At 33.3% G+C, this 14,934-nt stretch overlaps 1 protein-coding gene across 2 annotated transcripts in view; it reads left to right on the forward strand.

The window, feature by feature from the left end:
• Positions 1–750: 750 nt before the first annotated feature.
• LOC105342164 (plexin-B) overlaps positions 751–14,934 on the forward strand; it is a 288,820-nt gene continuing 274,636 nt past the window's right edge. The window contains exon 1 of one of the 2 annotated variants that reach the window (XM_034449323.2): positions 751–856. The gene's annotated coding sequence lies outside the window, so the exon portion shown is untranslated. Of the gene's footprint in view, positions 857–13,285; positions 13,443–14,934 lie in introns of those variants that run through there. The other variant, XM_066082177.1, reaches the window with a different exon arrangement.

Raw genomic sequence — 14,934 nt, forward strand, 5'->3', positions numbered from 1 at the left:
ATTCAAAAATGTAATTTCATTTTCTTTATGGGGTTTCTAATTAAATGCTCTAGAAATCGTTCTGCTTTGTTTTTATATTAGATACGTATGAAGATTCGGTTTATGCTGTCAGAAGAATAACAGTACTATTTAAGACACTTTTTAAAAATCAGGATGCTGACCAATGGACCTTGTGTGCTCATTTATGCAATGTGTCTCACTGACGTAAGCATTGGTGCTGCCCCCTCTTAGATGCTTAGAGATAACCCAGTAGGGAGGTAATGATCTTTTCTCGCTCTGCCCCCTCCTTCCCCCACTTTATAAAGCGATCAAAATATTTGAGAGCATATAGGAACATTTTCTCCCTTAAATACTTACTATAGTTGTTTAATTAAAAAAAAAAAATTATAATATTTATTGTTCAATATTACACCAGTTGGTGGAATGAACTATATGGTTAGAAAATTTTATTTAAAAAAAATTCTATAGATATGAAGAATAAAATTGTGCCACAATGCGCTCAATTCCTCAAATTTATTTAATTGGTTTTCCCCACACTATACCTTCCGTGGGGGTAATCTGGAAAGGGGGAACACAATAAAGCCACCTTTCCGTTGGGAAAAAAACTATTGAATAATAGTTTTTTTTCGGGAGAAAAACGACTATTTAGCCATATTTCCGGGAGGGGAGGGGGCGTGGGGGCATGGCTTGGGGGAAATGCACCGAACAACGCTGGAACAAAAATCAAGCATGGGTAATTTTTGTTCGGGCTCGAAGTTAAAATAATATCGTCTCGGAGTCTGATCGGAATCGGATTGGTAATGCCTTGGACATCATCGTAATGTATCAACCATAAGGATGACACTTTACTATTCATGTGAGTAAAACTTGCTCAAGTCCACATATCATGAATTTCGGAAAGGTTTCTGAATATGCGTGAGATGCTCTTCTGTTCATCAGTCTCAGATCTCGGAGTTAATAATACAACCCCTCTCGGTACATAAAGCAGCCATTGATAATATTGATAAGTTATACTTTTATTAATGGAGACTATAATGTAACCATTGTATATACATTTATCTTTATAAGTGGTTATAGACTGAGGTTTATCTACATGTATCCATTTACATTCCTTTGGGTACATGTATGTTAATTTGTATAGTAAAATCGATGATGCTGATGAATCAGGTCAAAGCAAAATGATAAAAATATTGATCAGAGTAAATTGGGGGTATTTCTTGACAGGTTTTATCACTATAATTTAATGAACTACATCAGTGTTCGCCAAGGTCCTCAGATCTTTACAGGACATTTGGTCCGGCACAATCAAATTATTTACAGGACAGGTTACATTTTTACCAGACCCAATTTAACTTAAATTAAATAAGATTGTTTATTTAAAAAACACACAGAAAAGGTGTCAAAGTTATTTATTTGAATTATTTCATATTCCTCTTAAAAATTCAAATGAAATATTCCAATTCATCACAATAGCTATTTCTTCTGTTCTAGACTATTTCAGAATTAACAAGCTAAAAGTTTACAATCTCCCATTCATATGATAAAAATAATAATATTTAAATATAATATATTAATATATAATAATATTTAAAGATAAAATATTCTGCTTGGTTTTATGTCAGTGAATTGCATACAACCTCATACTTCACAGCTTCAATTAAAAAAAATTATAATCATTGTGCATATAACAATAAATAAAATTCTTTTAAGAACTGCCCATATATCTATTCCACTTTGGTATGACTTTGAGATGTGCAGAAATATTTTTGGGAGGCAAATAGGTCGTCTGTAAGTCAAATGAGTTAAGAAAACTGTCATCATTTGCAGTACTCTGAAATTATTGCAACCGACTGCATTACAAATATTATTTCAGATTTTTGGCTTAAAATTTTAAAGTTTTGACCATATATTTTATTCTGCTAATAACTGAAGACGTTTAGCATGTTTAACAAGTTCAACCATGAACGGTTTAATTAATTAGTCCCATTCTCAGATAACGATCTCGCACCTTTAATGTGAAGATGGTTGACTTCCAGACAGACACTTATCGTTTAGCAATTGACCGCTGCAGTGATAGCACTCTTCCAACTGTTACATAACAATTGATTGTTTGCAGCCATAAATAACATGGGGCTCATCTATGGTCAGAGCTTTGTCCACTGAAGAGACGTAAAATTTCCTGTTGCACGTGGTGATTGAATTATCGATAACAGACTGACCGAATAAACAAGGGTATAAAGAGGAACACATTAAAGAGAAAATTTTACACTTAAGGAGTCACCAAAAATTAATTTTCACCACATTTGGATTTCTTTTCGCCAAATTTGAAAAATAGAACTCAAAACCTTTTTCGGACATTTGGTCATGGATTTATAGGTATTTTATCGGACCTCGTAAAATTTTATCGGATTTATCCGAGGTCCGACGAACCTTGGCACACACTGTACATACTTGTATTGCATAGATCAGGTTGGGACAATCGCCCAAATGGGATATAATATCCCAGTTGAGGTATAATACCCTAAATAAGGTAATATATGATTACATACTTGTATTGCATAGATCAGGTTGGGACAATCGCCCAAATGGGATATAATATCCCAGTTGAGGTATAATACCCTAAATAAGGTAATATATGATTTATGGTGTGATGGTATGGAGGTTATAATAATAGAGCTAGGATTTTTTTTAATTGGGCCCTTTCATCATCTCTGGCTTGTCATCTCATGTATTGTTTGTTTTGTTTCAAACACTTTAAGGGGCATGGTCATGATTTGGGTAACATTTTAATTTCTGTTTTTATTATTTACAATGCTTCAGGAATCCATCAAATGAAATTTTAAAGGGTACCTGCAGCCAAGCAGATGTGAAATATATGTCAAAGAGTTTAATTACTAAAATTTAATGCAAAAAACCGCATCGAAATCGATGCAAAAATAACGGAGTTATGCCGCTTCAAAGTAGCTATTTTTACCTGCTTTGGGAAATCTAATCAAGAGAAAACAGAATTAGGCGATAACGAGGCTTCAGCGGAAGTGACGTCACGAGGTCAACAGGAGGGAAATTTCTTTATAAACCTATACAAATTAAATTCAATTTTTCAGCCAAAATGATTAATATAGGTCTGATGTTTTGACGTATCTAGTTTGTAGATTTAGAAATTTGTATCCGTAATTATTTTATTGCAGTCAGATTTATTTTTAAAGGATTTTAAAATTGCTATTCTCGGCGCCCTTTTACTGATGAATACGACATCTTAAAACGCTTGCATGGGCAAATTTATGTTCATTATTCATTCTTTGATTACATAATATCCTTTCACACACGAGTGATCCGAGACAATGACACAGGTAAACAGGTAAACTAACTGAGCCACTGCTCCAGACACACGTGTATCTGGGGTATGTATACACATGGTACACGAGTCTGGTGAACAAAGAGAGGGTTTCACACCTCTAGACTGGTAAATTGATTTGTGTATAATTAGCTACTCAATTGTTAAACAATAAAAAAGAAAAATAAATTAGACTGTGTGAATCAAGCATTCGTAAGCTAACACATGTATATATAGTCCGTCAGTCAATGATTAAAGACTGTCAAATAGTATAACTAATGTTCGAAGTAAATGAATTTATTGTTACTTATCTAATCACTGAAATTATGACTAAATTTACAATTCAGCAATTTAAACCTTTTTTATGTGATCAAGTAATTATTTGGGAAGTAAACGTTGGTCCTAATAAATTAATCAAGTGCAACTTTCTTTCGAGCGCTATGGTCAGCAATTTAATTAACGCTTTAACTCCACATTACTTAAATTGTTATACTGACAGCGAATCATTATGAAATCTGAATAAACTTGAACATTTTGACAAAGGATGTAAATAAATGTAAAATGAAATTCCATTATCGTATTTTTAAAAGAATACGAGACAGACTTAATCATGCAGCCATCTTGGACTTTTACCTTGATCCGTTTATAATCCCGTGTTTGTTTGTTAAAGAATGCATACTATTTTGATTGTTATTAGTTCTATATTCTTATTATTGAATAATCGGGCAAAATCATTTGTAATTTTCTGCCTTATACGAGGAATAGACCCTGCGTTACCTTTTACGAAATATATATTATCAATATTATTAATCAGTTAATAATGTCACGGAAAAATCATTCGAAAGAATGACAATATTAACAAAATATGTTTCTTAAAACAAAAGTTTGATTAATTGCCATTTTGCTACTGTACATATGCTGTGCAGTTATATGCAAAATGTGTTACACATTTGACTAAATTCATGAAGCAAACAATTTTCCGAATTCGGCATTTTTGTTCGATAAAAAATGGGCCTTTATTAAATAATAGTCAATAGTCTTAATTTCTAAAAAAGAAGAATACTAATGAATTGATCCAAAATAGTATTTCATCATATCCAATGTGTACCGAGTCTTACAAATTATGCTGGCTTTCCACAAATGTGGTTAATTAGGTCAAAGTGGCGGATAACAATTTTTTTTTAATTCGTCTTATATTTCTGAAATGGACATAAAGCCTGGGACAAACAATGAATATTCAGTCCAGCTAAGTTTTTAATCATAACTTAGGCTTGGATAGTCAGGAGTGATATGCCATTTTCAAGAAAATGTCGTAAATTATTTTTTTTAAAAATGGCGATTCATAACGATGGACATCCAGATTTTATAATTTTTCCCTTAAGTTTCTTAAATGGTGAAAAAGCAAGAAACAAACAATTATAATTTTTAAAATGAATTTTCAAATTATAAAAAAGACATGCAAAGTCTGAGGAATCATGCTGGTTTCCACTAAAGCGATACTTATTATGTCAAAATTGTGGACAGCCAGATTTCATATTTTTTTCTTTAAAGTTTCTTAAAACAGAAAGAAGCATGAGACCAACAGTTTAATTTGGTCCAGCAAAGTTTATCAATATAACTACAAAGACATGCTGAGTCTTAAGAAATATGCTAGCTATGACGGGAATTCTGTAAAAATAGGTCAAAATGTCGATTTAAAATGGCCTACAGCCAGATTTCATCACTTTCTATTTAAGTTTTTTAACAAGAAACAAAGCATGAAAACAATTATAGTCCGGTCCGACAAATGTTTCTTATTCATAATTAGGATATACTGAGTTTGACGATACAGTAAAACTCATTTAGTACAAACACGGATATAGCGAATTCTCTGATAAAGTGAACTTTTTTTGAGTCCCCAGTAAAATTCTTAACAAATCTTAGCAAAATTTTACAGTTATAACGAATTCGGATATTACTGATTTTGAGTCCCGTAGAGGTGAATAAAAACGAAATTTAACAGCTTTATAATGAATTTCTTTACAGTTAAAAAAGTTTGCAATACTATTTATCAAAATAGTTTGAATGAATTTATTTTCACATACCGGTAATTTTTTCAATTCATAATCAGATTTTTAAAGGTATCAAAGTAAAGTTTTTGTTATTTTAAGCCTCAATTATCAAAAAATATTGTCTTATGAAAGAAAACATGTATATAATGAATTTGCGTTAGATATTATTACGAATTCGTTATACGGATACAGAGGGTTCCGCTTAATCTGATAGCCAATTTGTCAGATAAAATTATCAGATTAACCGATTATCATATTAACCAATTTAGCGTTTTTGTGCTCTTTAATTTTGGTATAGAATAAAATACAACTTGTTTCAATACATAATTTATTAACAAAAAGATATAATCTGTTTGTCAATAGTTTAAAATGAAATAATTTACCTTGCATTAGCAATGAAATAGCATTTTAGCCGTTATTTTGTTTGTAAATGCTCAAAAGAAAATGTTTCCGTTCATCACGAGGAAATGGCTATTTGTCTGAACATTCCCTCTTTTCACCTGGACAATTTATTTTAATTCTTTTTCTGGTATATAAAATGCTCTTAAATGATTAATTATGCATGATAATAAATTATTTGAATTTTATTCATCAAGTTTTCTACCCCGATGTAAAATTGAAAGTAATCAGAATTTCCTCGATGTCACATGCTCCCAAGCCAGTCACGATTCAGTGACGATTCAGAATTCTTAAATTACATGTTTAAATAATTCTTAATGGTGCAAGCCTGGCATGAAATTAACACAGGCAATTGGTAAATAAACAGGCAGTAAAATGTGTACACAGGTAAGGTCAGTCCTGTTCGGGTCATCCGGAAAAACTATCGTTGTCGGTAGCTTTCATCTTACGAAAAAGTGAGCCACCTGTGTGCGTTGAAGTGAAACTAATGCCCTGTACAGAGTAACTGTGTACACAAGAGGGGTGTCAACTAATAAACAAAGGAATATACAGGTGTTAGAGGGCGGGAAATCATTATTACACAGTCACAATCATATCAGATTAACCGAAAATGACATCTATCAGATTATTAGGAAAAAATATAAAGGGATATATAAGAAATGGTTCGGTGTTTTGATATTATACCAGATTAACCGTATTATTCGATTATCCGCTATCAGATTAAGTGGAACCCTCGATATAATGAATTACGGATATAACAAAGTAATTCCATTGGTCCCTAGGACTTTGCTAAGACCGAATTTTTCTGTATATGCTTACTTTTACAAAAATGGCATTATTTGGGCAAAATGGCGTTTCAAAATGGCCGACGGCCAGAATTCATAATTCTCTTTTAAATCCATTTATAGGGATGAAAAGCTCGTGATTCAAAATGAGCCTAGATCAACATATCGTCCAGCTTTATATATAGTACATAGGCGTCGGAATCGGCTAGGGGGGGTGGGCTTAGCCCCCCCACTTTTTTTTTGCAAAATTATACCTAACCGTCAGGGACATAGCATCATAGAGGGTTCAGGCCCCCCCCCCCCCCCCCACTTTTTCTCGCAGCAAAGATAATTGTTCCTAAATTTACCTTGAAAGATTGAGAAGTTGGAGTCATAGGCATTCTAGCCCTCATTCTTATGGTCTGACTATACCTCTGTTAGCCACATTATAAACGCACTGTGTCAGTATGTACTAAACACTCGCCAAACTTAACGAAAGCATCCGAAGTTTACATTTAAGTGATGTAAATTCTATACATTATTGGGAGTTGACTTTAATCAACTCTCCTATGCAGTTACTCTGGCAAACTGGAAATGAAACGTTGATTGGACCTATGCACAAATCATCACCCCTGACAAATCTTAGTACCGGTATTTAAAAATAATCAATAAATTTGATGTAATGTATTCTGAAGCATTGCTTTTCAAAGAAAATTATTTATAAATATTTTGAAAATAGTCAGATTTCAAATGGTACGAACAATTCAGATATTTTTGTAGTTGTATGTATTCCTACGCCAAAGTTCAATATAGTCTCATTCAACCAGACGCTCGGCTGCCTCGGTAAATCTCCGATCAGCAGAGAGTCTCTTTTGATTGTTGGAGTCTGTTTGAATGAGACTAGAGTTCAATATTGCTTGAATCTGTACAATTTCTCTTAGATATTTCGATTTATGATATGTAGTTTGATGGAATCTTTAAATATTACACAACATAATTCATACAGGGTTTCTCTCGAAGTTCTTGTCGCAAAAGTCCGAGAATTCATATTACAAAAAATGTGCGTGTTTCAAATGCATATAAGAAACTACCTGCCATGCAAAATAACATATCTTTGATTAAGAAATATAATCAATAAAATCAACTTCCATCAGTACTTCAGTACTTTCATTACTGAGATGTTCGGAAAATGTATGATCAGTCTAGAGAGAGCCAAAAAATCCGCGAAAAACTCCTCTTGATTTATTGTATGGATTCAAAGATTCCAAGAATAGTTTGCATCAACATTGTTGCTTTTGTACAAAATTTAGTCACATTTACGCAAGTTCCCCTGTCAACATCTACCGGTCATTTTGACTAACAGGCAACCTGAAGTAATCGGTCCTATGTTATTTTTATCAGTCTTGCTGACAGGACTGAAAGATTTCAAGAACTCTGTGATACAGGGCTCAAAATTCTTTGTCATGTAAACAAGGCTTGTGCCCCCCCCCCCTTTTTTTTTTTTACTTAGGTTCAATATACTGATACTAGTAAAAAATCTTTTTCCAGCTGATTTGTCTAAAATCTTATTCATTTTAAACATAAATGAAGAGTTCCTAGCATTTAACACATTCTTTTTAGTTCTTAAACTGGACTTTTACTTCAGCAATCAAAATGTAAACAAAAGCATTGTTTACATTGCAAAGAATTGTAAGCTCTGTAACTTGCTTATAACTCAACGAATGACACTTTAATTTTGGTTGCCTCATAAAAATGGCTTACTGAAGTGAAACAGGGGTCATTTGGTTAAAGTAAAAATAACGGACACCTGCAGGTTCACTGTGATATGGTTTATTTATGATTTAAAAATGAATCACCCTGTATATATACATAAAAATAATTCAGTTTCATATGATTAATTCACATAATATTTATAATTGTTTCACAGGCATAAAATATCCACAGTGTTTTTTTTCACAAATTTGGGGCTTTGGCCCTTTCATTTAGGAAAAAAGCGACAAAACGGGAAAATTGGGAAAATATATTTTTATTGATTGAAAGGAAATTTAATGATTTCTATTTTTTATTTAAATACTAATTAAAGCACAATGCTTTTTTTCTAGAATTTCTGAAATCATCATTATTCTGTTCAGTCTTTCTTGAAAATTTTGACTTGTACAAATTAAGGTTCTTTTTAAAAAATTACAATTGGGAATTCTGGGTTCAAAATTGGGAAAATATTAGGAAATTTCCGATTGGGACTGGGGCCAAATTTTGGCACCAAATCAGGCCCAACAAAAAAATTGATCCATAATATTTAAATACTATAAATATGAAAGAGGTATATATTCCCCTTGTCACAGCATTTTACAATTTATATTTAAAACACTTAATCTTTACATATGCATGGTAGACATAAATCTGCACATGTTCAGATTTATCATCATGATCATATTTGAACATTTCTAAATACAAATAATTATTGATTAAGCATATATTTATGACAAATAATTAGTACCTGTTTATGGAACAGAGCCTTTATGAGCATCACATTCTTAAGAAACCGAATCTATGACTGTAATAAATAAATTCACTCTAATATCTTTCTCACGTACTCTATACATTGAATTTTGTTTGTTAACTCAGAATAGATAATAAGATGATTAATTTATAACTTGTTCATTAGAAAAGGAAAGTTAGTACTTACATTTGCCTTCCGTTCAGCCTAACAGCAATATTTATATGTTGCAAGCTAAATCAAAAAAATTCCATGTCAGCAGAAGTAGCTGAATAAATGCCTTTGTCTTAGGTCAAAGTTTTGGTGTTAAAAGATTTAACCAATGAAATTTAAGGTATTTAATAAAGCTTAAATACTAATCAGGTACCCTCTTACAGGTGTACTGAGAATATCAGTGGCGGATCAAAAGATTTAGTTATTAATGAATTATCTATTGAATTATTTTATTTCATTATTTGGTTAATTAATATCTTTATTTAATGTATACATAATGTTGATAAAATGATATATGCATCATTGCTGGTCAATATTAATTGACACATACTTTGTATGTTATTAATTAATTGAAATAAAGTTACATATTCATAAATGTACAATTAAATTTTTTTGAAGTCCTTATTTACTAGAGTATAAGTCTGTCTCAATTTACTGTTGTCACCACATTTTGACAGTTTTTATTAGCTCACCTGAGCTGAAAGCTCAAGTGAGCTATTCTGATCACATTTTGTCTGTCGTCCGTCTGTCTGTCTGTCTGTCTGTCTGTCCGTAAACTTTTCACATTTTCAACATCTTCTCAAGAACTACTGGGCCAATTTCAACCAAACTTGGCACAAATCATCCTTAGGCAAAGGGGATTCAAAGTTTTGAAAATTAAGGGCCACACTCGTTTTCAAGGGGAGATAATTAGAATTTAATGAAAAATTTCGCGAAATTTTTAAAAATCTTCTTCTCAAGAACCAGAAAGCCAGGAAAGCTGAAACTTGTGTGGAAGCATCCTCAGGTAGTGTAGATTCAAAGTTGTGAAATTCATGATCCCCAGGGGTAGGGTGGGGCCACATTGGGGGGGGGGGGTCGAAGTTTTAAATAGGAAAATATAGAGTAAATCTTTAAAAATCTTCTTCTCAGAAAATAATCAGCCAGGAAAGCTGAAACTCGTGTGGAAGCATCCTCAGGTAGTGTAGATTCAAAGTTGTGAAATTCATGACCCCCGGGGGTAGGGTGGGGCCACAATGGGGGGTCGAAGTTTTACATAGGAATATATAGAGTAAATCTTTAAAAATTCTTCTCAGAAAATAATCAGCCAGGAAAGCTGAAACTCGTGTGGAAGCATCCTCAGGTAGTGTAGATTCAAAGTTGTGAAAATCATGACCCCCAGGGGTAGGGTGAGGCAACATTGGGGGGGGGTGTTAAAGTTTTACAAAGGAATATATAGAGTAAATCTTTGAAAATCCTCTTCTCAAAAACTAATCAGCCAGGAAAGCTGAAACTCGTGTGGAAGCATCCTCAGGTAGTGTAGATTCAAAGTTGTGAAAATCATGACCCCCAGGGGTAGGGTGAGGCCACATTGGGGGGGGGGGGTGTTAAAGTTTTACAAAGGAATATATAGAGTAAATCTTTGAAAATCCTCTTCTCAAAAACTAATCAGCCAGGAAAGCTGAAACTTGTGTGGAAGTATCCTCAGGTAGTGTAGATTCAAAGTTGTGAAAATCATGACCCCCCGGGGTAGGGTGGGGCCACAATGGGGTGGTCGAAGTTTTACATAGGAATATATAGAGTAAATCTTTAAAAATCTTCTTCTCAGAAACTTATCAGCCAGGAAAGCTGAAACTTGTGTGGAAGCATCCTCAGGCAGTGTAGATTCAAATTTGTGAAAATCATGATCCCTGGGGGTAGGGTGAGGCCACATTGGGGGGGTGGGGTGGTGTTAAAGTTTTACATAGAAATATAGAGTAAATCTTTGAAAATCTTCTTCTCAGAAACTAATCAGCCAGGAAAGCTGAAACTTGTGTGGAAGCATCCTCAGGTAGTGTAGATTCAAAGTTGTGAAAATCATGACCTCCAGGGGTAGGGTGGGGCCACAATGGGGTGTTCGAATTTTTACATAGGAATATATAGAGTAAATCTTTAAAAATCTTCTTCTCAGAAACTAATCAGCCAGGAAAGCTGAAACTCGTGTGGAAGCATCCTCAGGCAGTGTTGATTCAAAGTTGTGAAAACATGATCCCTTGGGGTAGGGTGAGGCCACATTTGGGGGGGGGGGGTGTTAAAGTTTTACAAAGGAATATATAGAGTAAATCTTTTAAAATCTTCTTCTCAGAAACTTATCAGCCAGATGATTCTTTATAATTGTTAAGACTTTGGCTCCAGGACAATTCTTCGGCCTCACAAGAAGGTTCAGAGTTTGATGTAGCTTAATATCCCATATATAAACAATTGTAAAGGATCTTTTTGAGGACTGCAATTCTCAACATGTGATATGACTATAAAATTATCCTGTTAGAAAAGGGACTAATGATTATAAACATAAGAATATCCAGGGGGGAAAATGGATTTACTTTTACAGGATCTACATGTATTATTGTACATTGTCCAGATTGTTTGTATTATGACTTCATTAAGCTAATTTTATCATACCCATTGTTCCTCAGGTGAGCGATGTGGCCCATGGGCCTCTTGTTGAAAAATACAAATATCTGCTGAAAAAAACCCAATTGAAATCATTCATTGACATGTCATATTTTTTTCTCTAATATTAATATAACATGTTTAAAGCCGCAGTTTTAGCTAACCAAGTTGGAGAGAGAGGTCCGGGCAGGGATAGACATTAACTTTTCATTCCACTTACCCTTTGGGCAAATAAACTGAAATTCTGACTTGCCTGAATGTAAAAATTGGTAGCCCAAAAATTAAAATCAGAAAAATTATCAGATTAACCAATTATCAGATTAACACATTTTATTGGTTTTTTTTGGGGGGGCCTTTGATTTTTGTATAAAATAGAATATAACTTGTTTCAAGACATAATTTATCAATAAAAAGACATATTTTGTATGTCAATAGTTTGAAATGAAATTATTTACCTTGCATTAGCAATGAAAAAGCAATTTGGTCTTTATTTTGTTTGTAAATGCTCAAAAGAAAATGTTTCTTATTTCACCCCCTGCAAATTACGTTGGAGGGGGGGGTGTATAGGAATCACTTTGTCCATCTGTCTATCCGTCTGTCTGTGCAAAATTTGTGTACGGTCCATTATCTTTCTTATGGAGAGACTTTGGAAGTTTTTACTTCACACAAAGATTGCTTATGGTCGAGGTAACTGGCAGAAAAAAGTGCAAAATTTGTGTCTATTTTTCAACATTAGAAATTTTTAATTCATTCAGAGATTGCTTATGACCTAAAGGTATGTCATGTTATGTCTATTTTTCAACATTAGAAATTTTTAATTCATTCAGAGATTGCCTATGACCTAAAGGTATGTCATGACCTTGACCCAAGTTCATTTTGGTCAATTTTTTGGGGGCAAGTTTAAAGTCATTGTTTCAAAAATGCTTAATTCCTAAATGTGTCATTTCCTGTATGTGTGAAGATGATTAAAAGGTAAAATTTGACACAAAGCTTGCTTGTGTAAGGCGAAATTAATTGTAAGGTTCTGAAAATGGCCGTTCCGATGTATTTTATCTTTTTTCGAAAAGAATTCTAAACATAATGAATGCTTGACATGTCGATTATCGTTTGATTCCTGTCATGTTTGTTATCACAAGGATACAAATGTCTTCATGCATTAACTGTTAAGTTGAAATAAAATGGAATTTAAATCATAGAAATTCGGTTGTGTACTTGTTCAGTTTTTCAGTCATTGACTCAAATATTGAAGATTTCAGGAATCCAGACTCTAACAAATGATATACCAATATGGTAGTTTGATTTATCCATGATCAGGGCTGATGATAATAACATTTCACAATAATAGCCAATGCGAAATTGTTTGATTGTGGCTGTATGAATTCAGGGGACAAATTCATTGCTGAATGAAGTGAAGTTGTGGATGTTTTAGTGAACAAAAGATTGCACGCTGGATAAATTGCTTTCTATAATTAGCTGTTTATAGATTTTTGTTATTTGATTAGGGCACAATGAGCTGATTGTGAATCATGGATATAACTTAACCAGTGAGTGTTGTACCTTTTTCAGGATGTGATTGAATAAGGAGTGTAAACAAGTAGGAAGTGATTTATGACAATGCACTGCTTCTATATAAGGAACAGTTTAGGGGAAGAATATAAAATATGTACAAATGAAATGACTGAAAAAAATATGTAGACTGTTTTGCTTGCGGTCAACAAATTCCCCATCAGATGCAGAGTTTTTGAAAACAGCCAGTCCCACCAGCAAAACTGGTAAATGTTTCAAATGTTCAGTAATTTTTCTTATTTAAATGGTCAGAGTGACTGGTAATTTAAAAGACTTTAACCTCTTTACAAGCAGAATTTAAATGTTTGTAACTTGTTATACGTCACTGATTTAACAAAATTAAAGCTTTTCACACTTGACAAGATCGAATTTTACATGCATTGTAAGGGTAGGCTATCAACAAAATAATATTAGATGAGATACTTATGATAATAAAGGTCTCTGAATACTATTAACTGACAGCTACAATTCCCAATTGATTGTTTATTGATAAACTATGATTTAATTTCATTGATAAAAATGATAACAAATTTGTAACCTAAAGTATTTTTTGGTGAATATCTATTCTTTTTAAGGCTCAAGCCACCCACAGGAAGCAGTCGCAAGTTTAGTTCAATTTTTACTTAATTGCCTCTGATAGTCTTGTAAACACCATCACCAACCCCGTAAAGTGAAGTGGTGCAGTTTGTTTACACATAAAAATGGCAACTCTTGATCTCGATGTAAATTTAGCATACTTGATTTTCCAAGGTTGGTAGTGTTCTTGATAGAATCTGAGCCAAATAAAATGACGATATCAGTTGGAAAAATGCATGACGAATTTAATGGTATTAATTGTTTTGCCACCCTTCGAAGAAGGGAGGGCATATTGTCCGTCTGTCGGTTGGTCGGTCCACCAATAGTTTCCGTTCATTTTCCTGGCAGAGCAGAGGTTGCACTTAATGAGATGAAAATTGGTATACAGATTTATTATAATAATATCTAGGTCAAGTTCGATTTTGGATACAATTGAGCAATTTTTTACAGTTTTGCCCTTTGGACTAAAAAAAATTCAAATTATTTGCATTTTCTGTTCTTTTTCTTGACAGAGGTTGTACATATTGAAATGAGATTTAGTATACTGATTTATCATAATAATATCTAGGTCAAGTTCGATTTTGAGAACGATCAAGCAATTTTCGACAGTTATGCCCCTTGAATTTAGAAAAATTCAACTTATCTGCAGTTTCTATTCATTAGCTCACCTTAGCTGAAAGCTCAAGTGAACTTCTGATCACATTTTTTGTCTGTCATCCGTTTGTTTGTCCATCTGTCTGTCCGTCTGTCTGTAAACCTTTCACATTTTCAACATCTTCTCCAGAACCACTGGCCCAATATCAAACAAACTTGACACAAATCATTCTTAGGAAAAAAGTTGTGAAAATTAAGGATCACACCCTTCAAATCATGATCCCTGGAGATAGGGTGGGGCCACAATGGAGGGTCAAAGTTTTACATAGGAATATATATAGTAAATCTTTAAAAATCTTCTTCTCAGAAACTAATCAGCCATGAAAGCTGAAACTTGTGTGAAAGTATCCTCAGGTAGTGAAGATTCAAAGTTGTGAAAATCATGACCCCCGGGGGTAGGGTTGGGCCACAATGGGGGTCGAAGTTTAACACACGAATATACAGAGTAAATATTTAAAAATCTTCTTC

The sequence above is a fragment of the Magallana gigas genome, chromosome 4 (assembly GCF_963853765.1).
Source record: "Magallana gigas chromosome 4, xbMagGiga1.1, whole genome shotgun sequence".
NCBI lineage: Eukaryota > Metazoa > Mollusca > Bivalvia > Ostreida > Ostreidae > Magallana > Magallana gigas.